This window comes from Terrapene carolina, unplaced genomic scaffold (assembly GCF_002925995.2).
Source record: "Terrapene carolina triunguis isolate 2854851 unplaced genomic scaffold, T_m_triunguis-2.0 Scaffold638, whole genome shotgun sequence".
Lineage (NCBI taxonomy): Eukaryota > Metazoa > Chordata > Testudines > Emydidae > Terrapene > Terrapene triunguis.
The window spans coordinates 584238-595840 of NW_020664989.1; the positions used below are offsets into that span (position 1 = coordinate 584238).

Below are 11603 nucleotides of genomic sequence, written 5' to 3' on the forward strand. Positions count from 1 at the left end.
GAGTGAAGCTTTTCCCACACTCACTGCATTCATAGGGCCTCTCCCCTCTGTGGATTCTCTGATGCCTAATAAGCTGTGATCTGGGAGTGAAGTTTTTCCCACACTCACTGCATTCATAGAGCCGCTTCCCCGTGTGGATTCTCTGATGACTAATAAGGGCTGAATAGTCACGTACGTTTTTTCCACACTCAGTGAATGTATTTTTTCTCTTTCTCCTGAGGATTTCTTGCTGTGTTGTGGTTTCCTTAAGGTCCTTCTGAGTTCCTGGACCGGAAATACATTTACCCACTTTCTCCCCTGGCTGGCTTCCCTGTTCTGTTTCTGTTCTGTGCTGAATCTCACAGGATTTTCCCAGATCATGACTCCTGGACACATTCCTTTTCGATCTTTGCGATAATTCTCTGTGTTTATCCACTTGCTCAACATTTTCCTGCTGAGAATTTTGCTCCTCATTCTCACATACCATTGCATCACCTGCTGTGATAGAGACAGAAACTTCAACCAGGGATGGAAAGGGGAAGAGCAAAATAAAACAAGTGCTGGACAGAGGTCAAATAAAGATCAGAAACTGAACTCCCCCAAACCCTTCCTGCAAATAGGAGAGAGGAGGGGATCAATTCGGCCTTTACATCCCATCCAAATTCACAGGGGGAAGGGAGGAAGCTACTTCCTGGTGTCTGCTAGAATCTATAGGAAGTCATAAGCTATATTTACCCTGAGGATATGACTCCTGCTAGGAACAATAATGAACTGAGACACCTTCCAAGGGCTTTGTAGGGCATCCCAGATGTTTCCTTCAGGCACTTACAGATTCTGAGTTGGTTTAATGTTTCCTCACCTGTACAGGGAGCTCTCAGGATCTCTCTTTCCTCTGAACGCTGGAGGTCTGGGATCCATGGCTCTTCCCGTTGTTCTAGCTGGGAGATCACATCAGGTTTTAAAACTGGAAATGCTGCTCAGATGAAAGAAATCAAAGGAGTTCAGTTGATTTCATAAGACTTTATCAAAAAAATTCTATTAATTTAACTTCAGTGCTTAGCGTGACCTGGCGTGCCTGAGGCAGTCCTCACTGAAAATGCCAAGGTCAGGTCAGGCTGAAAAAGGGAGAGCAGATGCTCCCCAAACTGGTGGTTAACACTGAAGTTAAACTCACTGACCAGTCGCAAAGTGCTTCTGATTCCCCACATTGGTTATCAAGAAGCTGAAAAAAGAAATCACACAGCCCCCTTTATTGAATTCCAGTTCTCTGATGCCCCATCAGCACCCAGGTCCAGTACAGTGAGAGGTTATTTAAAAACTCTGCTCACAAACAAAGTGTTCTTCTGACCCCAGAGTCAACCACGTTACTGGGTCACTATAGGTTTGGACCTTACCCAAAATACCTTGCTGCCAGCCAATCCTTTTCTGACGTTGTTGACAGAACCTGTAACCATGGAAATCACTGTTGCAACCACTGTTATATATTTGCAGCAAAAATTGTACAAAGGCTGGCGTTTGAGGTGTCTAGGACTAGGTTATGGTTTGCTGGTTATGATTATGCTAGTTGTATGTGTGTATCGTTTTTGTAGTTGAAGTTATGAATATTGGCTCTATACTGTCTGTATTGCAAAATTATGCTGTGCTTCTGGGTGACATCCCACACAAGTTGGTATCAGCTCTGCCTAGCCTGCTTGATGAACCAAGAACTTTGCCATTACTGTATGGAACTGATTCCATTTAAACAATTCTAGCTCTTTTTCCTTTTATGAATAAACCTTTAGGTTTCACATTCTAAAGGATTGGCAACAGCGTGATTTGTGGGTAAGATCTGATTTGTATATTGACCTTTGTCTGGGGCTTGGTCCTTTGGGATCGGGAGAACTTTTTTCTTTTACTGGGGTATTGGTTTCATAACCATTTGTCCCCATAACGAGTGGCACTGGTGGTGATACTGGGAAACTCGAGTGTCTAAGGGAATTGCTCGTGTGACTTGTGGTTAGCCAGTGTGGTAAAATAGAAGTCCTCTCTGTCTGACTGGTTTGGTTTGCCTTAGAGGTGGAAAAACCCCAGCCTTGGGCTGTAACCGCCCCGCTTGAAGAAATTTGTCCTGAATTGACACTCTCAGTTGGGTCCCACCAGAACCAGAATTGTTACACCTTTAGCATCAAAACTAAAGGTGTATTATAAAAGAAAGATAGAAAGAAAAAGGGAGTTGTTAAATGGGAAAGCAGTCATATACATTCCAAAATCTATATATTGGGTTCTTAGCAGTATTGGTGAGTTGCTGGCATGAAAGTCCATCTGGAACCCATCCACAGTTTGGATGGGTCATCCAGTCCTTTGTTCAAGGCTTCAGTTTGTAGAGAAGTTGCTCCAGAGGTAGGAAGAGGGATTGAAGACAAAATGGAGATGATGCAGCTGCCCTTTATATTCCTTTTGCCATGTGGCTTGTACTTCCTGTATCCCACACATAAGCTTCACAGCATAGGGCATGGAAAAGCCTTGGAGTTCTCAGTACACAGGCATACCACTGCATGTCTTGCTGACTCAATAGGTGTCTGCCCTTGATCATGAGAGGGCAAACTACGGCCCGCAGGACAGTCCTGCCCGGCCCCTGAGCTCCTGGCCAGGGAGGCTAGCTCCCCTTCTTGCTGTTCCCCCTTCCCTGCAGCCATGCCACTGTGCAGGTAGTGCTCTGGGGGGGATGCCGCGCTCCTGCCGGGCAGCATGTCTGGCTCCACGCGGGCCACGTGGCTGCCAGACATGCTGCTCTGAGCAGCACGGTAAGAGGGCCGGGGGTTTGGACAAGGGGCAGGGAGTCCCAGGGGGCAGTCAGGGGACAGAGGGTGGTTGGATGGGGCTGAGGTTCTGGGGGGGGTGTGTCAGGGGACAGGGAACGTGGGGGTTGGATAGGCGTGGGAGTCCTGGGGGTCTGTCAGGGGCTGGATGGGTGGATAGGGGTTGGGGCATTCAGGGGACAGGGAGCATGGGGGGGTTGGGTAGGGGGTGGGAATTCGGAGGGCAGTTAGGGTGGGTGGTCTCGGGAGGGGGCGGTCAGGGGACAAGGAGCAGGGGGGGTGGGAATTCAGAGGGGGTGGGGCCAAGCTGTTTGGGGGAGCCTTGCCTACCTGGCCCTCCATACAGTTTTGCAACCCCAATGTGGCCCTTGGGCCAAAAAGTTTGCCCACCCCTGCCCTTGATCCTTTCCATGGGCTCATTGTACAGCTGATGACCCTGAATGGACCATCAAACAGCCTAGGCAGTGCTGACACCAATATGTCTGGGGGTGTCACCCAGAAACACTGCACATGTCTGGAAATACAGATATACTCTATCTATAACTCACACTAGAAAGGTGATACAAAGATAGAAACAAAATTATCATACTTGGAAAATCATTTTACATGCCATATCTAGGACGGTTCATTGCAATTTTATCACATTATATTATTATTATTTTATTATTAATACCAAAGTGCCTCATTTCCATACAGTGTCACACTTCGTAAACCAGTGAATTCCCAGGACCAGCTCCCCAGGTCCTTGAAGATGCAAAACACTCTGCTTATGAGGGATTGAAATACCCACATATCTGCTGGGACCGGACATAGACACTGTGTCAGTCTGTACCCCTATGTTGACTCTTCAAGAAAATTATGACCAATTTTGTACATACCCTGTTTCCCCGAAAATAAGACAGTGTCTTATATTAATTTTTGCTCCCAAAGATGCGCTAGGTCTTATTTTCAGGGGAGGTCTTATTTTTCCTGGAGCTTCGGGGCCTTATATTCCGGGGTGGCCTTATTATCGGGGAGGTCTTATTTTCGGGGGGATGCCTTATATTACAGCGAGAGGCAAAACTGGAAGTAGGTCTTATTTTCGGGGGATGTCTTATTTTCGGGGAAACAGAGTAGTATAGCTTGTGAGGTATCATTTGAAAACACATAATCTACTGAATATTATCCTCCTGTTAAAATATGTGTAGCAACACTGTATGTAAAGTTATGAGATTTTACTGTATTTATTACTGAAAAAGTTACAATTTTGGGAAACACCCACAGACCACTTCCTCAGAGACAGCAAGGCAAACAGCTGGTCAAATAGCTATTCTCTGGAGGGGGAAGGTGTGAAGAAGACATTTACATTCCTTTATAGGGACCACTGGAACCTCATATCTACAACAGACAGCCTGTCACCATGACTCAGCTGAGAACTGAAGTTGTTTCTAGTACAAAGGACTGAGTTATAAAAAGAGGTGAGGAAAATGCTTGACAATCTCTCTCTCTCTCCCCTTTCCCTCTGCTCATGACAACTCCTGAAGAACTGAACTTGGGCGGCAGGGGCGGGTTAGGGGGAGTCCTGGCTGAAACAAAAGCCAGCCTGTCTCAGCGTATGGTGAGAGAAACATTTGCTTTGAATCTGTTTTAGCTTGTCAAGTTAAACATTGGTTTGTGTTTTATCTTGCATTTCTTTTGTAAACAATTCTGACTTTAATGCCTCATTACCCATAGTCACTTACCTACCAAAAAAATAAAATTAAAGATTTTAACAATCTTGTTTAATCCAAACACACGGGTTAGATAGAACAATAAAAGTGTGTTGGAAACTCCATTTAGGATAACAAGGCTGGTGCATGTCATTTTCCACTTATTAAATGACAGACTTCTTATAAGCTTGCGTTGTTCAGTAGTGTGCTGGACAGGGCAAGATGCACATTTCTGGGGGAAGTCTGGGAGCAGAGAATTTTCTGGGGTTCTCCAGTGGTGTACTGTAATTTTGTGTAGACTTTAAGGTCAGAAGGGACCATTATGATCATCTAGTCTGACCTCCTGCACAATGCAGGCCACAGAATCTCACCCACCCACTCCTGTAACAAACCCCTAACCTATGTCTGAGTTATTGAAGTCCTCAAATCATGGTTTGAAGACCTCAAGCTGCAGAGAATCCTCCAACAAGTGACCCGTGCCCCATGCTGCAGAGGAAGGCGAAAAACCTCCAGGGCCTCTGCCAATCTGCCCTGGAGGAAAATTCCTTCCCGACCCCAAATATGGTGATCAGTTAAACCCTGAGCATGTGGGCAAGACTCACCAGCCAGCACCCAGGAAAGAATTATCTGTAGTAACTCAGATCCCACCGCATCTAACATCCCATCACAGACCACTGGGCATACTTACCTGATGATAATCAAAGATCAATTGCCAAATTAATTGCCAAAATTAGGCTATCCTATCATACCATCCCCTCCATAAACTTATCAAGCTTAGTCTTGAAGCCAGATATGTCTTTTGCCCCCACTACTCCCCTTGGAAGGCTGTTCCAGAACTTCACTCCTCTGATGGTTAGAAACCTTCGTCTAATTTCAAGTCTAAACTTCCTAGTGTCCAGTTTATATCCATTTGTTCTTGTGTCCACATTGGTACTAAGCTGAAATAATTCCTCTCCCTCCCTAATATTTATCCCTCTGATATATTTATAAAGAGCAATCATATCCCCCTTCAACCTTCTTTTGGTTAGGCTAAACAAACCAAGCTCTTTGAGTCTCCTTTCATAAGACAGGTTTTCCATTCCGCGGATCATCCTAGTAGCCCTTCTTTGTACCTGTTCCAGTTTGAATTCATCCTTCTTAAACATGGGAGACCAGAACTGCACACAATATTCCAGATGAGGTCTCACCAGTGCCTTGTATAACGGTACTAACACCTCCTTATCTTTGCTGGAAATACCTTGCCTGATGCATCCCAAGACTGCATTAGCTTTTTTCACGGCTGTATCACATTGGCGGCTCATAGTCATCCCGTGATCAACCAATACTCCAAGGTCCTTCTCCTCCTCTGTTACTTCCAACTGATGTGTCCCCAATTTATAACCAAAATTCTTGTTATTAATCCCTAAATGCATGACCTTGACTTTTCACTATTAAATTTCATCCTAGTACTATTACTCCAGTTTACAACGTCATCCAGATCTTCCTGTATGATATCCCGGTCCTTCTCTGCATTGGCAATACCGCCCAGCTTTGTGTCATCCGCAAACTTTATTAGCACATTGCCACTTTTTGTGCCAAGGTCAGTAATAAAAAGATTAAATAAGATTGGTCCCAAAACAGATCCCTGAGGAACTCCACTAGTAACCTCCTTCCAGCCTGAAAGTTCACCTTTCAGTACGACCCGTTGTAGTCTCCCCTTTAACCAGTTCCTTATCCACCTTTCAATTTTCATATTGATCCCCATCTTTTCCAATTTAACTAATAATTCCCCATGTGGAACCGTATCAAATGCCTTACTGAAATCGAGGTAAATTAGATCCACTGCGTTTCCTTTGTCTAAAAAATCTGTTATCTTCTCAAAGAAGGAGATCAGGATGGTTTAGCATGATCTACCTTTAGTAAAACCATGTTGTATTTTGTCCCAATTACCATTGACCTCAATGTCCTTATCTACTTTCTCCTTCAAATTTTTTTCCAAGACCTTACATACTACAGATGTCAAACTAACAGGCCTATAGTTACTCGGATCACTTTTTTCCGCTTTCTTAAAAATAGCAACAATGTTAGCAATTCTCCAGTCGTACGGTACAACCCCTGAGTTTACTGATTCATTAAAAATTCTTGCTAATGAGCTTGCAATTTCATGTGCCAGTTCCTTTAATATTCTTGGATGAAGATTATCTGGGCCCTCCAATTTTGTCCCATTAAGCTGTTCAAGTTTGGCTTCTACCTCGGATGTGGTAATATCTACCTCTATATCCTCATTCCCATTTGTCATCCTACCATTATCCCTAAGCTCCTCATTAAAGACTGAGGCAAAATATTTGTTTAGATATTGGGCCATGCCTAGATTATCCTTAACCTCCATTCCATCCTCAGTGTTTAGCAGTCCCACTTCTTCTTTCTTTGTTTTCTTCTTATTTATATGGCTATAGAACCTTTTACTATTGGTTTTAATTCCCTTTGCAAGGTCCAACTCTACATGGCTTTTGGCCTTTCTCACTTTATCCCTACATGTTCTGACCTCAATAAGGTAGCTTTCCTTGCTAATCCCTCCCATCTTCCACTCCTTGTAGGCTTTCTGCTTTTTCTTAATCACCTCTCTGAGATGCTTGCTCATCCAGCTTGGTCTACAACTCCTGCCTATGATTTTTTCCCCCTTTCTTGGGATGCAGGCTTCTGATAGTTTCTGCAACTTTGACTTGAAGTAATTCCAGGCCTTCTCCACCTTTAGATCCACAAGTTCTTCAGTCCAATCCACTTCCCTAACTAATTTTCTCAATTCTTTAAAGTTAGCCCTTTTGAAATCAAAAACCCTAGTCCCAGATCTATTTTTGTTTATCCTTCCATTTAGTTTGAACTGAATTAGCTCATGATCACTCGAACCAAGGTTGTCCCCTACAACCATTTCTTCTATGAGGTCCTCACTACTCACCAAAACCAAATCTAAAATGGCATCCCCTCATGATTCTCCGGTCTATCCCCTGTTCCCTCTGGCTGCAAGTCCTCTCGATTTCTATTGTCCCTTGCAATCCTCCGCAACCCATCCCATATCCTCCTGGGGCTCATATTTGGTGTGGTCTCCATTGACTCTTCCCCTCTTCCTATAGGACTAGCTGCTCTTCTCTTCTTCCTTGCCCTCTCACCTTCAGCTGATTAGCAGCACTCAATACTGTGTGGCTGGGAGCGAGTTACATGCTGGAGACTGTGTGTTACCTGCCCCGCAGTGGCTTTTCTCACAGTAAAGCAGTGTAAAAGGCAACCCAGCCTGGGGAACTGAGGGGACACAGCTGTTCAACAGTCCAGATTGTACTGTGGTTAATGTCACAGACACTCAATTTCAAAGAGTCTCCTAAAACACAGAGAAAGTAAATCCATGTCCCAGACATCAAAGTCTCCAGAGAGAGGGCAAGTCTCCCTGGCACTGCTTCTTGCTGACAGGACCTGAGACAATGAGAGAGTCCTGGGGAAGCTGGGAACAGTAAGCATGGGCTGGTGGGGTTCAGTGGAGAAAGGGAAGAGGAAGGGCAGGGATATTACTGAATGCAGGATCTCAGCAGTACTAGATGACAGGATAGCACATAGTGCAGCCCATTGGAAAACAATCCCAACTATACATATAAAATGATGGGGTCTAAATTAGCTGGTTCCACTCAAGAGATGGATCTTGGAGTCACTGTGGATAGTTCCCTGCAAACATCCACTCAATGTGCAGAGGCAGTCAAAAAGCAAACAGAATGTTGGGAATCATTAAGAAAGGGATAGATAAGACAGAAAATATCAAATTACCTCTATATAAATCCCATATCCCATAGTATGCCCATATCTCAAATACTGCATGCAGATGTGGTCGCCCCATCTCAAAGAAGATATAATGGAATTGAAAAAGGTTTAGAAAAGGGCAAAAAAATGAGTAGGGGTATGAAAGAGCTTCTGTATGAGGAGAGATTAAAAAGACTGGAACTGTTCAGCTTGGAAAAGAGACAAGGGGGGAGAGGAGAGAGGTCTATAAAATCATGACTGGCGTGGAGAAAGTAAATAAGGAAGTTATTTACTTCTTCTCATAACACAGGGACTAGGAATCACCAAAAAAATGTATAGGCAACAGGTATAAAACAAACAAAAGGAAGTGTGTCTTCACACAGTGCACAGTCAACCTGTGGAACTCTTTGCCAGAGGAGGTTGTGAAGGCCAAGACTACAACAGAATTAAAAAAAAGAACATGATAAATTCATGGAGGATAGGTTCATCAATGGCCATGAGCTAGGGTGGGCAGGGAAGACGTCTGTAGCTTCTTTTTGCTAGAAACTGGCAAAGCATGACAGGTGATGGATCATTTGATGATTACCTGTTGTGTTCATTCCCTCTGGAGCACCTGGCATTGGCCACTGCCTGAAGACAGTATACAGGGCTGGGTGGACCTTTGGACAGACCCAGTATGGCTGTTTTTGTGTACTAGGGAATCGAGTGAGTCCAGTATAATGGGAGGGAGTAGGAAAATCCCTGAGTGTGGAGAACACTGGGAAATTAGAAGCTATAATTCAGGAGCAACAGACTCTAATTAGTCTGGAAAAGCAGAATGTGAAAAATAAGAAGCAGGGTCTTGTGACTTCAGGAACGAGGGACTCAAATCCAAGGAGCCTGCAGAGAAGAGAGATTGTGGCTATTTCACATGGTGATGGGGGAGCAAGACTCTCCATGTCTCAAGAAGTTTCATTACCAACCTAAGCCATTTTCACATGCTGGTGTGAAATCCAGATCAGTGAGGAGTTGTCTCATCTGTAATCCTGGGTGAGATACAGTGTTCTGCTGCTGGAGCTGCCTTGTCTGGATACTCCCAGCCAGCATTCAAGAACACACTGAGTGTCTGTGAGATAATTAACCCTGGACCAGCAGCTCTGACTCCAGCAACCTGTTTGCTACACCCCAAGCACATTCTGGTCCGGGTGGAGTAGGCTCAGGGTTTGAGTGAAGGTCAGGGGTAGGAAGCTTCTGTTCGTTATGCTGGACCTAACCCCCCCCGTTTTACTTGAGCAAAGAGATATTTGACACTGTGTGACACTGCTCCTGTGCTCTGTTCCCAAAGTTTTCTGCAGCAGGGGAGGGGCTCTGGCAGTGTGTGTGTCACTGGCATATTGGGGTGATGCTGAAACAGGACAGAGTAGAGGTGGTATTGTGGAGGTGGCATGAACTTTAACTCTTCATTTCCCCTTCCAAGAACCGAGGGGACAGGAATCCTTACCCAGCGAGGTCACATTCTCATAGTTCTCCTGCATGACGTCCCTGTAGAGAGCTCTCTGAGCGGGGTCCAGCAGAGCCCACTCTTCCCTGGTGAAATACACAGCCACCTCCTCGAAGGTCACCGACCCCTGAAATAGCAAGAGTCCAACACTCAGTACCTGCTGCCCCACTCACACTCCAAATCAAATGGAAGCTCTGGTAGATTGCAGTCAACAGAGTCCCACCCCCAGCCCGCTCAGAACATCCTGGAAACACCAGGGTGAGGGGACGAAGAGAGAGCCCCTTGTCTCTCCCAGCAGATCCATCACACACCTACTAGCCACCGACTGATACAGGAGATGGAGCCCCTAGCAGGGTCCAGGGAGAGCTCCGTGGAAGGAAGCCCAACACCCTCCTCATTGTGAGAAGCTGCATTTTTTTAGCCCCATGAAGGTGGGTTATTTTCTGTTGAACAAATTAGAGCATTTCCACCTCCTAACCTCATGGGTCTGTTCCTAGAATCTAGGCCACTTATTAAACAACTCCCAGCAGATTTGCCACAACCTGTCCTCCTCCCTTTCCCACCCTGTGAATTTCCTGCCCCGCTCCAACCTCCAAACCAGACTGTGCAAACCTTCCCCATCTCTGGTGTATTTGGTGTCCCTCTCCTTCCAGCAGGAACGCACCAGCAACCCCCCAATAATCCCTACCTGAACTTGTTCTACTGCAGCCATTTTTCTCCCCTGTCCCATGGGACGATGGGATGAGCTGGAGCGAAACAGGGATGTCATTCTGCAGCCTGGGAGGGTGAGAAGGGTAATTGTGAGGGTTTCAGAACAGGCTTTAGTTCATTTCACATCACGATTCCCCCAGGCCCTTTCCCTGCAGACAGACATCCTAGAGTCTGCCATGCTGGGAAAACACTTGAACTCCTTATTATAGTGTAGACCTGGCCCCTACTGCCAGGCTAAACCCACAGAGAGATTTTTAACCTCCCTTCTCCCTCCATCCCGTAACAAAGACACTGAACACAATGCTAGAAAAGAGCTGAACCAAAGGAGTCACTGTGGGGGATTCTCTTGGACACTGACCCCACAGCAGCAGGAATATGGAGTGAGGAATTGGCTTTTCCTCTGTCTGATCCTTTTCTTGTTTACTGGAAAGTGATTCTGCCCAGGGATCATAGACCCATAGACTATCAGGGTTGGAAGGGACCTCAGGAGGTCACCTAGTCCAACCCCCTGCTCAAAACAGGGCCAGTCCCCCAATTTTTTGGCCCAATTGGCCCCCTTAAGGATTGAACCCACAACCCTGGGTTTAGGAGGCCAATGCTCAAACACTGAGCTATAGCTCCCCCCCAATGCTGCAATACATGTGTCTGGGTGGATTAGAGAGCTAGAAATCTCTCCCTCAATTCATTTCTACCACTGCCCCTTTCAGTCTCTCCTTCCCCTGTCCTCTCTCCCTGCCCCTCTGGCTGTGAAAGTCCCATTCCTGGGTGCTTTGCTCTCCCCATGGCTGGATTTTCTCCTGGCAATTGCTAATAGGAGGAGAAATGGGGGGGGGGGGCCTGTTTGTGCAGAGTCACTTTCATGCCAGTCCACAGCACTTTCCCTGATAAGAGGGAATTTTATATTGCTATAAAATAACTAGTTGGAAAAGGGGGACTGTTTGACTGGATTTTATATGACTGTCCAATACATAAACAGAAAGTGATAGTTCCCCCCTTCCCCCTGTCACCATGCACATGGACAGCAGGGAGCCCTTTGAGGAGCTGCTTTAAGAGGGCAAGGGAGGGGGAGCTGGAAGGCTTCCTGGGTGAGGGAAGGGGCAGCAGTGGGGGATTGGCAGGTGACTGGTAACTGGGGGCTGCGGGCAATTGTGTTAATTAGGGGGCAACAAGTGGGATTGGGAAACC

General features: G+C 45.8%; 1 pseudogene; it reads right to left on the bottom strand.

Annotated features, from left to right (window-relative positions):
* LOC112124981 overlaps window positions 1-9735 on the bottom strand; it is a 573457-nt pseudogene extending 563722 nt beyond the window's left edge.
* Between the last annotated feature and the right edge of the window lie 1868 nt (window positions 9736-11603).